The 16,822-nt window shown below is 41.9% G+C and overlaps 1 protein-coding gene across 4 annotated transcripts in view; it reads left to right on the top strand.

The window, feature by feature from the left end:
* Positions 1-16,822, top strand: part of bace1 (beta-secretase 1) — a 180,112-nt gene that overhangs the window by 132,812 nt on the left and 30,478 nt on the right. The gene's annotated exons all lie outside the window — the stretch shown is intronic.

The following is a 16,822-nucleotide window of genomic DNA, read 5'->3' as shown; positions in this document are numbered from 1 at the left end:
AAATAGAGGACTCTGAGTAACTCTAGGTAATTTTTATAGTAATGACATGGTCGGCACAGCATTGTGGGTCGAAGGGCCTGTATTGTGCTGTAGGCTTTCTATGAGTACTAATCCCTCAGTATTCTCCTTCACCTGCCTGGTAGAGCAACTTCATGCCTTCCCTCGTCCTCCTCATTTCTTTATGAGTATAATATGAATCCCTTTACTATGCTAAGGTCTCCCAGGGATTTGTGTGAGAAAGTGGCAGTGAGATTAAAGTTTGTAAAACCACATGACAGAGCAACAGAATTAGGCCATTCATCCTATTTATTCTGCTCTGTCATTTGATCATGTCTGATTTATTATCTCAACCCCATTCTCCTGTCTTCTCCCCATAACCTTTGACACCCTTACTAATCAAGAAACTATCAACCTCTGCTTCAAAATATACCAAATGACTTGGCCTCCACAGCCATTTGTAGCAATGAATTTCCCATGTTCACCACCCTTTTGCTGAAGAAATTCCTCCTCATCTCTGTCCTAAAGGGACGTCCATCTATTCTGAGGCTGTGCCTTCTTGTTCTAAACCTTCCCATGATTGGAAATGTCTTCTACACGTCTACTCTATGCAGGCCTTTCACTATTCGGTAGGTTTTAATGAGATCCCTTTTTCTTCTAAGCTCCAGTGAGTACAGGTGCAGAGCCATCAAATGCTCCTCATGCAGTAACCCTTTCATCCCTGTTATCTCTTATCTGTGATCTAATTGAAAGGCAGGGGAGGCACGAGGGGGCTGAACAGCCTTCTCCTGCTTTTACTTCTATAATGTTCTCGTGCTTTGTGCATGAGTGGTCCAGCTAGTCTTTCTCCCCATGCCCTGCTAATTCTTTTCTTTTAAAAGAATTGGTGCACCCAACCGCCTCTCACACTGCAATTGGCTCTGCTTCAGTTGTTGCTGCTGGTTAAAGATAGGTGGGGGTTGAAGAAGAAAGTAGGAGAGATCAGAGAAGGAATTCTAAAGTTTAGGACATGGTGTCAAATGGGGAACTGATAATGAGTGATAAAAATCAGGCAAGGAGGAGGAGAATTGGGAACAATTGAGCATCAACAGTTACAGGCAGGAGAATGGGGCTGGGGGAATAATATATCAGCCATAATCAAATAGTGGAGCAAACTTGATGGACTGATGGCCTAATTCTGCTCCTATGTCTTATGGTCTAACATTGAACATCGTTCCACGTGTAGTAAACCACACAGATTTGGGTGTCCATAGCTAACCCAAGGTTGGAAATGACTTACAGCGTTTATGTTATAGCATGCTGAGGGAAATTAAACCATTACCTCTTGTGCAAGAAGTATATTTGTACAATTGGCTTTAAAGATGTGGAAAAATTCAGAATTTCATGGATTACTGTTAATCTACTGTCAGCCACCATCTGATGGCCATTAGATTTCTGAACTCCCTGCCGCCTCGTATTCGGACTGTCTCTGCTTAGTCTGTTCTGTACCTTACAGTATTTAATTTATGCACTTTAGTTTGTTATTTATGCGGGATTCATCTGTAGATTTTATCCTCACCTTCATAAATTATTGTGTGTTATTTTGTACTACTGTGCTGTACACCCTGGTTCGGAGAAACATGTCTCGTTTCCATATACATTATTTAAGTTATATACACATATATAGTTAAATGACAATAAACTTGACTTGGAAGGCATTTCATTGCTGGAGATGGTATGTGCATGCCAAGGTACCTAAGGTACTTCAGAAATAATAACAGGGTGTAAAGTGATGGAGTGGGCTGCTGGCAACAGTGGTGGAGGTGGATACGATAGGGTCTTTTCAGAGACTCCTGGACAGGTACATGGAGCTTAGAAAAATAGAGGGCTGTGGGTAACGCTAGGTAATTTCTAAGGTAAGGACATGTTCGGCACAGCTTTGTGGGCCAAAGGGCCTGCATTATGCTGTAGGTTTTCTATGTTTCTATGGAGTATTACTTATTGTTAGTGTTCAGAAACTTGTGTTGAAGGAGAAAGTTATTCCTTATTTTTTGTTCCTGAAAACTTGCAGAAGGAGCCTAAATCGATTCTCATTAGAAAATAGATTAAGATGGACAAGATCCAATTCACAGAATAATGAAAAAAAAATCTATTGAGCAGATGCTGAGAGAGGTGTAATGCAAAGCGAGCAGAGTAGGACAGATTATAAGCTGGAGGGAGCCTCGACAAATTTCAACATCTTGCACTACAATAGATGTAATCTTTTTAATTGCTGGATTCAGCGTATTATTCTTAACTATTAGTACTATCCTTAGCTATTTTTTATCCTGTTTATTTACTAGTATTATCTATTTAAAGTTATGTTGTAACAGAGAGTTTGGCTCAAGTTGCAAAGTTGCCACCCAGGTAATACCAAAGTTAAATTTGGCCAATAAAATCAGTTTAAAGCAAATGGATATTTAATTTTATTTTAAAGGAGGTTATTCAGTCAGGTCCTGACCATCATATCACCTAAATTTTATCGTTTTAATTGAGCCTTATTGCTTTTTTTCGAAGAAATTGCTTTAGGCTACAAATCAGCTTATGGTTTGGTCCCCCGGGATAGCATCAAAGTGAGAATTAAACCAGTTTATAATTGAGCACAGTGAAACTTGTTCACTGAGTGAAAATTAATTTAAAAAAATGTTCTGATTAGTTTTGAAATAGATCTAGATTGTGGTGAGCTAGGATTCAGTGTTTTGTTGTGTTTGTATTCACAAAATTATATTTAGTTCACATCTTTAATGAAGACAACTTTCATTTATCCAGAACCTCTGACATGCTGGAGTGTTTCACAAGATGTTGAGCAACATTGCCTCTAATTTTTTTTACACCTGCACTGACTAACCATTGCTCTGAGGAGCAAATTTTTACACAGCCTGAAAACTGCATGGAACCTTAAATGTTTTATTTTGTAACCTGCATACTATGAATATTTAGAATGAAATTTTAAAAAAAACTTACTCCTGATTTTATTTATTGATTGAAGGGTAAAATGAAATACAGTACAACAAAGAAAATCTTTCCCGTTTCGTAAACTTTCCCTCAAATGGCTTTATTGCAGCTGCATGACAACAAAGGCGATGTGCACGGGAGCATTTCAGTTACCGCGCACCTGCACAGCTTGGAGGGAACAGTGCTTTTGATATTGAACAATTTATCAGATTTAAGCGCACAATAATTTATCACATGTATATTGAAATATACAATAACATGCGTTGTCTGTATTAACAACCAACATACTCAAGGATGTGCTGGGGGCAGCCCACAAGTGTTGCCACACATTCTGGCACCAACGTTGCATGCCCACAATGTTCAGCAGAACAACACAAAATCAATTCATCGTTGATTCTTTATAGCACTTAACCTTAACTAGAGGTAGTATACAGTAGTCAATAGACGTACCAGCACATTTTTGAGGGATGGGAGGAAACAAGGGCATGCAGGGGAAACCCACATAGTCACGGGGGGAAGTGCTGGAGGTCCGATTGAATCCATGTTTCTGGAGTTGTGAAGCAGCAGCACTAAACAACAAAGGATGCTCGACAGCTGTGGCAGGGCTTGAATGCCATCATCTCTTATAAAGTACAAACAAGCAACACAGGCAACGACTGAGCTTCACTTCCAGATGAACCCAATGCTTTCCGTGCTCACTTTGACTATCAAAACATGGAGGAACCATCACAAACTCCCACAGACTCCGATGATCATGTGATTTCAGTCTCTGAGGCTGACGGGCGAGCAGATTTCAGGAGGCTGAACCTATGAAAAGCATCCAGTCCAGGTGGGGAACCTGGCCAAGTACTAAAAACCTATGCTGATCAACTGGCTGGAGTGTTCACTGAGATCTTTAACCTCACACTTCAGCAGTCTGAGGTATCCATCCACCTGCTTCATGCAGGCTTCAATTATACCGATGCCTAAGAATAATGTGTTATCCCACCTCAATGGCTATCATCCAGTAGCACTTGGAACTGCTCCAATTTGCCTACCAGAGCAACAGGTCCACAGCAGATGCCATCTCATTGGCTCTTCACTCAAACCTGGAGCATCTGGACTGCAAAGATGCATACATCAGGATGCTCCTTTTCGACTACAGCTCAGCATTCAATACCACCTCCTCAAAACTAATCAACAAGCTTTAAGACCTTGGCTTCAATACCTCCTTGTGCAACTGGATCCTGGATTTCCTCACTTGCAGACCCCAGTCAGTTCAGATTGGTAAAAACATCCCCTCCATGATCTCCATCAGAACAGGTGTACCACGGGGCTGTGTGCTTAGTCCCCTTCTACTTGCTTTACACTTATGGCTGTGTGGCTAGGCACTGCTCCGATGCCATATTTAAGTTTGCTGATGGCACCACTGTCTTAGGCTGAATCAAAGGTGGTGATGATTCAGCATATGGGGGGAGATTGAAAATCTGGCTGAGTGGTGCCAGAACAGCAACCTCTTACTCAGTATCAGCAAGACCAAGAAGCTGATTTTTGACTTCAGAAGGTGGAAACCAGAGGTCCATGGGGACTATATCAAGGTGTCAGAGGTGGAGAGGGTCAGCAACTTTAAATTTCTTGGTGTTATTATTTCGGAGAGCCTGTCCTGTGCCCAACACGTAAGTCCAATTATGATGAAAGTACAGCAGTGCCTCTACTTCCTTGGAAGTTTGTGAAGATTTGGAATGACATCTTAAACCTTTGACAAACTTCTATAGATGTGTGGTGGAGAGTATATTGACTGGCTGTGTCACAGACTAGTATGGAAACACCAATGCCTTTGAGTGGAAAATCCTACAAAAAGTAGTGGATATGGCCCAATCCATCGTGGGTAAAGCTCTCCCCACCACTGAGCACATCTACACAAAGTGTTGTCGCAGGAAAGCAGCATACAGTGCCTATAAAAAGTATTTGCCCCCTTGCAAGTTTTCATGTTTCATTGTTTTATAACATTGAATCACAGTGGATTTAATGTGGCTAGTTTGACACTGATCAATAGGCTGTTTCGTGTCAAAGTGAAAACGGATCTCTCCAAAGTGATCTAAATTACAGTTATTAAACACAATATAATTGATTGCGTAAGTATTCACTCCCTTCAAGTCAGTATTTAGTAAATGCACCTTTGACAGCAATTACAGCCTTGAGTCTGTGTGGATAGGTCTCTATCAGCTTTGCATATCTGGACACTGCCATTTTTTTCCCCACATTTTCTTTACAAAACTGCTCAAGCTCTGTCAGATTGCATGGGGATCGTGAGTGAACAGCCCCTTTCAAGTCTAACCACAAATTCCCAATTGGATTGAGGTCTGGACTCTGTCTTGGCTACTCCAGGACATTAACTTTGTCGTTTTTAAGCCATTCCTGTGTAGCTTTGGCTTTATGCTTGGGGTCATTGTCTTGCTGGAAAATAAATCTTCTCCCAAGTCATAGTAGTCTTGCAGACTGCGTCAGGTTTTCCTCCAGGATTTCCCTGTATTTTGCTGCATTCATTTTACTCTCTACCTTCACAAGCTTTCCAGTGAAGCATCACCACAGCATGATGCAGCCACCACCGTTCTTTGCAGTAGGGATGGTGTGTTTTAATGATGTATGATGTTTGGCTTACAACAAACATAGCATTTTGCCTGATGGCCAGAAAGTTCAATTTTGATTTCATCAGACCATAGAACCTTCTTCCAGCTGACTTCAGAGTCTCCCACTTGCCTTCTGGCAAACTGGCTGAGATTTCATGTGTTTTTTTTTCAATAGTGGCTTTCTGTTTTCCACTCTCCCATAAAGCTATGACCGGTAAAACACCTGGGCAACAGTTGTTGTATGCACAGTCTCTCCCATCTCAGCCACTGAAGCTTCTAACTCCTCCAGAGTTGTCACAGGTCTCTTGGTGCCCTCCCTCACTAGACCCCTTCTTGCACGGTCGCTCAGTTTTTGAGGACAGCCTGCTCTAGGCAGATTTACATTTCTTGATGATTGACTTAACTGTACTCCAAGGCGATATTCAGTGACTTGGAAATTTTCTGTATCCATCTCCTGACTTGTGCTTTTCAATAACCTTTTCACAGAGCTGTTTGGAATAGTCTTCATGGTGTAGTTTTTGCCAGGATATTGAATTACCAGTAGTTGGACCTTCCAGATACAGGTGTATTTTTACTCTGGATTTGCAGCATTTGCAGATTTTCTCTTGTCCCTGATGAAAGATGATGCTTTCCTGCAACAGGATTTCCTGTAGATGTGCTCAATGGTTGGGAGGGCTTCACGCATAACGGACTGGGCCGTATCCACTACTTTTTGTAGGGATATAATATTAGGAGGAGTATAGATAAGGTAGACTGCAGGAAGCATTTCTCTAATCAGAGATAGATACAAATAGAGGATATAGGTTTATAATGTGTGAGAGATTTGAGGAGGATGTTTTTCATCCAGAGCATAGTGTGCATTACCAGTGGGAGTGGTTGAAGCAACATCACTGACAGTATTAAGAAGTATGTAGATAAATACATGTATCACGTGTCCAGAGAGGGCTTTTGGTCAAAACTGTTATAAGAATGGAAGTGTGCCACTGGCTGGTATGGGCTGAATAGTCTGTTGCCAACATGCGTTATTCTTTGACTCCATGCACTTAAAAAAACTGGTGCTGGGTTTTGTGCCTGATCTTGCTTAGAGCCAATATGTAGATGGACATCACGGCCACGCTATGGTTAAATCCCTTGGGGAATACCAGATCTGAATTGGAACTGGTTTATTACTGTTACAGGTACTGACATACAGTGGAAAGTTTGTTTTGCACACTGTTCATACAGATCTAATGATTACACAGTGCATTAAGGCAGAACAAAGTTAAACAGTAACGATGTAGAATGAAGAATATAGCTAGTGAGAAAGTGCCCTACAGGTAAGCCATAAGATGCAAAGACATAATGAGAAACACAAGAGATGCTGCACACACACACAAAATGCTGGCAGAACACAGCAAGTCAGGCAGCTTCTATGGAGAGGAATAGACTAGAAAGCAACGTTGATCATCTCACACACCCACCATCCAGACCAAGCTCTCCTCTCTTTGCTGCCATCGGGAAGTGGTACAGGAGCCTTAGGTCAGGAACAGATATCACCCCTCAACCATCAGGCTCCTGCACCATTGTGGATAACTTCACTCACCTCGACACTGAACTGATTCCACAATTTATGGACCCACCTTCAAGGACTCTACAACTCATTTCCTCAGTATTATTTATTTATTTATTGCTATTATTTGTTTCTTATTTTGTATTTGTGCATTTTATCTTTTTTGCACATTTATTGTTTGTCAGGCTGTGTTTGTGTGTAGTTTTTCATTGACTCTGTTGTATTTCTTTGTTCCACTGTGGCATTTGGTATATGGTAACATATACATGCTTTGATAATAAATGTACTTTGAAGCTTGAACTTTGATGGGAGAGGTACATGAGAACAGCACCATTGCTAGGTCTTCATTGCCACTGGGTCTAAACTAACAGAAGAATCACAATAGTTCCACGGTTGAAGACAATTATGGACAGGCAGTAAATGCTGGCCTTCCTGTAGCTAGCCTGATCACAAAAATGAATTTTGTAAAAAGAAAAAAATTAGAAAACAGACTGTGAGGAAAGCTGCAGCAGCCTCTCCCAATAAGGTTAATTACCTGGGGAAATGCAATGGATGAAGCATTATGTTACATCATATCAATCTTAGCTAATGGGTTTGATTGACAGGGGAAATATCCAATCATTTCTCCTCTGGTTAAGCAGAGTGTTGACATATTCTGATGCTTTTTGATATTTAGAATGTATCTAAAATATCAAGAAATCGTATTTGTGTTTGGAGGTGGGGGGAGTTCATGTTGTCTGAAAATCACGTTCTATACGTAAGCTGCTTTTATGCCATTTCCTGAACAAGTTAGTTTTAATTTGATTTGAAGCATAGTGGAATGACACACATCACCATCCTCTCTTTATTTGCCCTTGAAACAGCAATATCTGTGGAGCTGAAGTTTTTGCTAACATGAGTGAACACTTAATAGATATATTTTGAAGGAAATATTATGTTTAAGTGTATCGGTGGCTCGTGAATTTACACTGCATAGTTATGGAGTGTCACGTTTGTGCATTACCTTGGTTCACACCAATTGTGAGAATAATCGTCAGTATTAGTATATTCAGGTGCACGACAATTTTGTATTGAATTTAATACATATCTTACTTAACTGTTCTCAGTTTCACAGTAAAGAGAGTTTTATAAAAACATTGAAGAAAGCTTGTCTCAGGTGAATTTTGTGGAGTTGTTTAGCTGACTGCATAGCCGTGTACACATGCGCAGCGAGGGCAATAGAGTAGCTGTGGTGACACAAAACAAGATAAATCTTCTGCTTTCGGATATTGATATCTGAGCATGGAAAACTGGTGTGTATATGGCTTCTTCAGCAGACAATTAAAAATGTAGTGACAGTTTTAGTGCAATGCTAAGTCTGATGGGCTTATTTGTTTGAACGGATGGCTCTCCATGATGGAAGGTCAAGATAATAACCTAAACTTTGAAAGAATGGCTTTGCTACTTTTTATTTTGAGAGCAACAGTATGACTGTGGCTTGTATTAACAAATTTAACATTCAGCATTGTATTTATAGCCTATAGACCAGGCCAGTTCTCTTGGCTCATTGTTCTAATCATCCTGGTGCTTTCATCTGAAAATAGTTAACACCTGTGGGTTTACATTCCTGTGCACAATGTTGGGTTTCTCAATAAACAGGCTGACTTATGTTTTGTAAAAATTCACTGTCAATTTTTTTTTACATTGAGTGTAAGCTTTTTCAACGTGGAGCCTCAAAAAGCAATTTTCTGCACAAGATTTGCATACAGAATGAACTTATTTTACTTCAAGTGGGTCAAAATAAATGTATTAAGGATTTCATCTAGGATAACACCATTCGGAAATTAAACTCCCATTGTATATGAAACACTGAGGTTTTCCTCGGCTGCTTAAGTCTAGGGAAGACTATCTCTGGCCCCACCAAACGTGTGAGATCGAGGCGCAAGCCTCCCCCCACCAAAACCCCCGTTTGTGTGGATGCTGTGCAATTCACTACCCTGTTTACAAATTAATACCATGAAATAACAGACAGTACACTGCATACGCTTAAAGGACTTATATTTATGAATCTTACTTAACTGAAGGGTTGGTGAAGAATAACAAAAAGAAAAGGGCCCATTCTAATGAAACAGTCAAACATGCACAAGTTGGAGCTCATCTTGAACTTCTCTGTCACTCACGTGCTGGGCCCTCAGTCTGTGTGAACGCACACACCACCTTCCGAAAGTCGCTCGCAATCCATCTCGAACAAACGGGTCTCCCACCGGGTTGTATCCTACGACTGGTTCTCCCCAGTTTCTTCTCTCTTCACCTCCTGCTGAACACAAGCCCAAGACCAACCTTACTGTCCCTCACCAAAAAAACCTCCTGCTAATTGGATGGCATACATTCCACATCATCCCTTATCTTCAACAATAGCCCAAACAAGCAGAAAACAGATCAAACAGCTCTTACAGAGCTGCTAAATGAAATACCTACAGCATAACAGTAAAGATGTATACATATACATACACACAGTGCATTTTCTAACTGTTGGCAGTTGTTGTGATTGACCATTCCCCTTCTTGTACATGTTTTGCAAACTGATAAATTGATTTCATATTATCATTTGATAGGCAAGGTGAGGAGCACCTGACGAGAGATTTTAGTAACTAGGTCGAAAGCTGAGAAACAAGATCTCTGGATTGCTGCCTGTGCTTCGTGCCAGTGAGGGTAAGAATAGGACGATTTGGCAGGTGAATGCGTGGCTGAGGAAGTGGTGCAGGGGGCAGGGGTTCAGATTTAGACCATAAGTCATAGGAGCAGAATAAGACCATTCAGCCTCGAATCTGCTCTGCAATTTCATCATGGCAGATCCCAGATCCCACTCAACCCTATACACCTCTCTTCCTCCCATATCCTTTGATGCCCTGATCAATCAGGAAACTTATTAACTTCCACCTTAAATAAACCACAGACTTGGCCTCCACCGCAGTCTGTGGCAGAGCATTGCACAGATTCACTACTCTCTGGCTAAAACAAATTACTCTTTACCTCTGTTCTAAAGGGTTGCCCCTCAATTTTGAGGCTGTGCCCTCGAGTTCTAGATACCCCCATCAGAGGAAACATCCTCTCCACATCCACCTTTACTTTATTGTCACCAAACAATTGATACTAGAGCGTACAATCATCACAGCGATATTTGATTCTGCACTTCACGTTCCCTGAAGTACAAATCAAAGTAACTATAATAAAAATTTAAATTATAAATCATAATTAGAAAATAGAAAAGGGAAAGTAAGGTAGTGCAAGCAGTCAGGTCCGGATATTTGGAAGGTACGGCCCAGATCTGGGTTAGGACCTTATCTAGTCCTTTCAACATTCAGTAGGTTTCAATGAGATCCCCACACATTCCTCTAAATTCCAGTGAGTACAGGCCCAAAGCTGCCAAACGTTCCTCATATGTTAACCCCTTCATTCCGGGAATCATCCTCGTTAACCTCCTTTGGACTCTCTCCAATGACAACACATCCTTTCTGAGATATGGGGCCCAAAACTATTGACAATACTCCAAGTGTGGCCAACATTGCATTTGCCTTCTTTACCACAGACTCAACCTGTAAATTAACAGTCTGGGAGTCTTGCCCAAGGACTCAAAAGTCCTTCTCCACCTCTGATGTTTGAACCTTCTCCCGTTTTAGATAATAGTCTGCACTATTGTTCCTTTTACCAAAATGCATTATCATACATTTCCCAACACTGTATTCCACTTGCCACTTTCTTGCCCATTTTTCCAATTTGTCTAAGTCCTGCTGCAATCACATTGCTTCCTCAGCACTACCTACCCCTCCACCTATCTTCATATCACCTGCAAACTTTGCCACAAACCCATCAGTTCCATTATCCAAATCATTGACAAACAATGTGAAAAGCAACAGTCCCAATACTGACCCCCGAGGAACACTGGCAACCAACCAGAAAAGGCCCAATTTATTCCCACTTGCTACCTCTATCCAGGCCAGTGCTTTCCTGTAACACCATGGGATTTTATCTTGTTAAGCAGCCTCATGTGTGGCACCTTATCAAATACCTTCTGAAAATCCAAGTAAATGATATCCACTGCCTCTCCTTTGTCCACCCTGCTTGTTACTTCTTTGAAGAACTCTAACAATTTATGAATCATTGCGATCTTTTCTGGGGAAGGTATGACCTATACGAAAAGGACGGGTTACACCTGAATCTGAGGGGGTCCAATATCCTTGCAGGCAGGTTAGCTAGAGTTGTTCGGGTGGGTTTAAACTAATTTGGCAGGGGGATGGGAATCAGAGTGATGGTGTTGAAGATGAGGTAGTTGGTTTACAAACAGAGGCGATGTGTAGTGAGGAGAGACTGATGATGGGGCAAAATTGCAGGATGAGTTGCAATGTAAAAGATGGACAAAATCAAAAAGGGTGAACACAGGACTGAAGGTGTTGTACTTGAATGCACGCAGTATATGGAATAAGGTAGACAAACTTGTAGCACAGTAACAGATTGGCATGTATGATGCTGGAGGCATCACTGAATCAGGGTAGAAAGAAAATTATAGCTGGGAGCTTAATGTCCAAGGATACACATTGTATCTAAAGCACAGGCAGGAAGGCAGAGGGGGGTGGCATTACTCTGCAAACACGAAGAAATCTGCAGATGCTGGAAATTCAAACAACACACACAAAATGCTGGTGGAACACAGCAGGCCAGGCAGCATCTATAGGGAGAAGCACTGTCGACATTTCGGGCCGAGACCCTTCGTCAGGATTAACTGAAAGGAAAGATAGTAAGATATTTGAAAGTAGGTGGTGGAGGGGAAATGCGAAATGATAGGAGAAGACCGGAGGGGGTGGGTGAAGCTGAGAGCCGGAAAGGTGATTGGCAAAAGGGATACAGAGCTAGAGAAGGGAAAGGATCATGGGACAGGAGGCCTAGGGAGAAAGAAAGAGGGAGGGGTGCACCAAAGGGAGATGGAGAACAGGCAGAGCGATGGGCAGAGAGAGAAGGGAAAAAAAAGGAGGGGGGATAAAACTAAATATGTCAGGAATGGGGTAAGAAGGGGAGGAGGGGCATTAACGGAAGTTAGAGAAGTCAATGTTCATGCCATCAGGTTGGAGGCTACCCAGGCGGTATATAAGGTGTTGTTCCTCCAACCTGAGTGTGGCTTCATCTTGACAGTAGAGGAGGCCATGGATAGACATATCAGAATGAGAATGGGATGTGGAATTAAAATGTGTGGCCACTGGGAGATCCTGCTTTCTCTGGCGGACAGAGCGTAGGTGTTCAGCGAAACGGTCTCCCAGTCTGCGTCAGGTCTCACCAATATATAAAAGGCCACACCGGGAGCACCGGACACAGTATACCACACCAGCCGACTCACAGGTGAAGTGTCGCCTCACCTGGAAGGACTGTCTGGAGCCCTGAATGGTAGTGAGGGAGGAGGTGTAGGGGCAGGTGTAGCACTTGTTCTGCTTACAAGGATAAGTGCCAGGAGGGAGATCGGTGGGAAGGGATGGGGGGGATGAATGGACAAGGGAGTCGCATAGGGAGCGATCCCTGTGGAAAGCAGAAAGGGGGGGGAGGGAAAGATGTGCTTGGTAGTGGGTTCTCCCTTGTCCTCACCTACCACCCCACCAGCCTCCGGATCCAACATATAATTCTCCGTAACTTCCGCCACCTCCAATGGGATCCCACTACCACTCTTTCTGAGCCTGTATTCACTGGAATTCAGAAGGATGAAGGCCTTGAGAGGGTGAATGTGGAGAGGATGTTTCCCTGTGGTGGGAGAGTCGAAGACCAGAGAACACAGCCTCAGAATAAAGGGGTATTCTTTTAGAATGGAGATGAGAAGGAATTTCTTTAGCCAGAGGGGTGAATCTGTGGAATTCATTGCCACAGGCAACTGTGGAGACCAAATCTTTATGTATACTTAGGGCAAAGTTTGATTGATTCTTGATTGGTCAGGGCATGAAGGGATACGGGGAGAAGGCAGGAGATTGGGGCTGAGAGGAAAAATGGATCAGCCATGATGAAATGGTGGAGTAGATTCGATGGGTCAAATGGCCTAATTCTGCTCCTATATCATATGGTCTTATATGTACCAAGATATGGTAATAAACTTTATTTCTGTGGTGTCCATACAGATACTACAGTACATTCAGGTAGTACAAGGGAAAACAATAATAGAATGTAGAATACAATGTTACAGTTACAGAGGAAGTGCAGTGCAGACAGACAATAAGGTGCAAGGCTATGACAAAGTAGATGGTGAGGTCAAAAATCCATCTTCATATACTAGTGAAATGTTCGATAATCTTATAAGAGCAGGAACCTGGTGTTATGTGCTTTCAGACTTGGAGTTCAAGTTTAATTGTCATTTAGCCATACAGGAATACCTATGAATATAGCCAAACAAAACAATGTTATTCTGGGGCCAAGACACAAAACACATTACCACCAGTCACACACAGCTCAAGGCACATATAGCACATGTAAGATATCAATAAAATACAGTCACACACAAAATATAATATAGCCCAAGTCCCTGAGTCCATGGATGTTGTCAGCAAGAGGAAGCCGTCAGCAGTCTTCAGACGAACGCAATCCAGCTTGTCTTCCACTAGGGGAACACTGGAGGGCAGCACCGATGCCAGCATGGACGCTGTGCCACACTGTCTCCGGGCACCGGGTCCAACGCCTCTCTCTTTGCCTGCCGCAGACAGGCAACATCGCAGTATGACGCCTTGTCCTCACTAAAACTGAGGCCATGCAGCTCCCGCACCATCAGTTGCACCGATAAACCAGTGAACCAGACTCGCAGCATTCCGCATTACTGATATCCAACAGGGTCTTGCGATCATAAAAAATATATTGCTTACTGTTAGATTGCACACCGCCTTTTTTGTAGCAGGCAGCAACAACGAGTCTAGCTCCTCTCCCGAAGAGCAACTCACTGATGGGGTATACCTGCAGTATTTGAAGTTCTTAATGCCCAGTATTGTCTTGCAATCACAACAAAGATGTTTAAGAAAACAACAACAACTTTGGTTGACCCTGTAGAGACCACTGTGTCTGAGCACACCTCCGTCTTATCGGATGGCCAGTGAGAGGGGGGAAGAAGAGAGAACGTCCATGGTGGGTGGGATGTTTGATTATGTTTGCTGTTTTACTGAGGCTGCGAGAAGTGTAGGCAGAGCCCATGGAGGGGAGGCTGGTTCCTGTGATGTGTCCACAACTCTGCAGTTTCTAGCAGTCACAGGTAGAGGGGCTGACATACCAAGCCAGAATACATCCCAAGAGGATGCTTTCTATGGTGCATTGAATAAAACTGGTGAGGGTCAAAGAGGACATGCCGAATTCCTTTAGTCTCCTGAGAAAGTAGAGGAGCAGAAGCACTTGTGTATGTGGTATACTGTACTGATTTGATCTCAGTTTCTTGCAAACTATCAGAGTTCCTACAGCAGCTGCAGTTGTGACATTCCCTTCACAATGCTTTCAATACTATCTGAAAGCTTGCTGCTATCCTATGGCCTTTTGCAGAAGGTAGATATTGTTACCACCAAGTCTGTTAAATAAGTAGGGGTTTACTTTATATTGCTGAAAACAGATGCCAAGTGGCAGTCAGGACTTGGTTGATAGCAATGTTGCCTCTCAACTCAATAGGTTTCAATTTCGAGTCCCACTTCAGAGACCTAAGAGCAAGAATCTAAGCTGATATTACAGAGCAGAACTGTCAGAGGTGATGCTTTTTGAGTAGGACATTAAAAGTGAATTCTTGATAGCTCTCGGATAGATGTGAAAAATACTACTCTGAAGACAAATAGATGAGCTACTCTCACTGTCCTAGTCTATATTTATCTCTTAATCAGCAGTACTAAAAAAAGATTATGTGATCATTGTCGCATTCCTGCTTATTGACTGCTGGGTTTCCTACATTAAAACAATGTTTACACTTTGAAACTATAGTGGAAAATTTGAGACAGCATGGATTTGAAAGATCCTCCATAAGACATGGCTGTTTTTATGTCTGCTCTCAAGATATGAATAATTTCATTAATGTAGCAGCATTAAAAGGGAATATCCTTGTTTAATACAAATATATATGGCAAATCATTAAATTAAATAAAAATAAAAGCAGAGATATGTTAACTTGACACATGGGTAAGACAGTAGTTCGACTAAGAAATATAAAATGATTTTGCAAATTCATTGGTTAGAAAGATATGCTTTTTATTTTGTTGCAACAAACCACAGCAAATTCCTAAAACGTGATTAAAAGTTGATCCTTGACTTTTGAAATCTGGGGAACATGATGAGAAAATAGAACAGATTTACAAGAATATCATGACGGAAGCCTTTGAAGATGAGGGGAAGTTATTTTTTGTAATGAAAATTGGTGCTCATTGTAAAGTAAATCTAAGAGGGATATTGAAAATCAGGTTTTTGTTTTTAATTGCATTCTTAGGATGGGAGTTCTAGCATTCACTGTCCATTGGTAATGAGGAGGAGACCTCCATAGTCCCTCTGCTGATGTTACAGTGTTATTTTTTTTAAAAAACAATGCATTTTTAGACCGTACACACTACAGCCACAGTGCAGCAGTGGTAGAGGGAAGAACGTTTCTGCTTGTGGATGGGGTGTCAGTCACGGTGGTTCCTTTGTATGAAAGATAGGATGCCAGTCACGGAGGTTTCTTCATTCTGGAACTTGTTGAGCTTTCAAAGTATTGTTGGAGCCTCACATATCCACACAAGTGGAAGGCATTCCATTGTACTCCTAACTTGTTTGTGTCTTGTGGAGAGTGGAAAGGTTTTGGAGAGTGCAAAGTTCAGTCAACTTCCATGGGAAACCCCACCTCGAAACTGCTGTTGAAGATGGAATATTTCTGTGGATGGTTTTGGATTTCTAATCAGCCAGTAAACAGAAAGGTGCTGGAAATGGGTCAGTAACATAATGAAAAATCCCACCCTGCCCATGTACTGTTTGTCCCACTCCAGTCAGGGAGGGGGCTACATAGCATCCATGCCAGAACCACCAAACTGTTACTTTCTCAAGCAATAAGGCTGATCAACATCTCCACCCACTAATTCCACCACAACTTTATTATTTCCCATCAGTCGCCTTATCTACAGCCCAGTGTTACTTTATGGGCATATAATGAATCTATATATATATATATATATAAACTCTTTTATGTATTTATTTATTGTTTTTTAACATTATCCTTTCGTGTTTTTTTTTGTGCTGCATTGGATCCAGAGTAACAATTATTTTGTTTTCTTTATACTTGTGGCCGGGAAATGACATTAAACAGACTTGGTAAGATCATTGTTGCTGTCTTCTTTCTAAGATGTTTTCTATCTGCAAGATTCGTTCTTCCAGCATCTTACTCTGTTGGTTGCCTCTGTTCAGGTATACAGGGCTAAAAGACATGCCTCTCCTATCAGGCTCCCCGTTCTCCAGCCCTTTATCTCTTTCATCAATTGACTTCCCAGCTCTTTACTTCACCCCTCCCCTTCACCTATTACTTACCACCTTGTACTTCTTCCCCCCCCCCCCCCCACCACCTTCTTACTCTAACTTCTCATCTCTTTTTTCCAGTCCTGATGAAGGGTCTCTGCCTGAAACGTTGATTGTTTACTGTTTTCCATAGATGCTGCCTGACCTGCTGAGTTCCTCCAGCATTTTGTGTGTGTTGCCTTAGCAG

The sequence above is a fragment of the Hemitrygon akajei genome, chromosome 26, assembly GCF_048418815.1.
Source record: "Hemitrygon akajei chromosome 26, sHemAka1.3, whole genome shotgun sequence".
Classification (NCBI taxonomy): Eukaryota; Metazoa; Chordata; class Chondrichthyes; order Myliobatiformes; family Dasyatidae; genus Hemitrygon; species Hemitrygon akajei.
The sequence above is the reverse complement of the archived record's forward strand: the minus strand, read 5'-3'. Positions and strand labels throughout refer to the sequence as shown.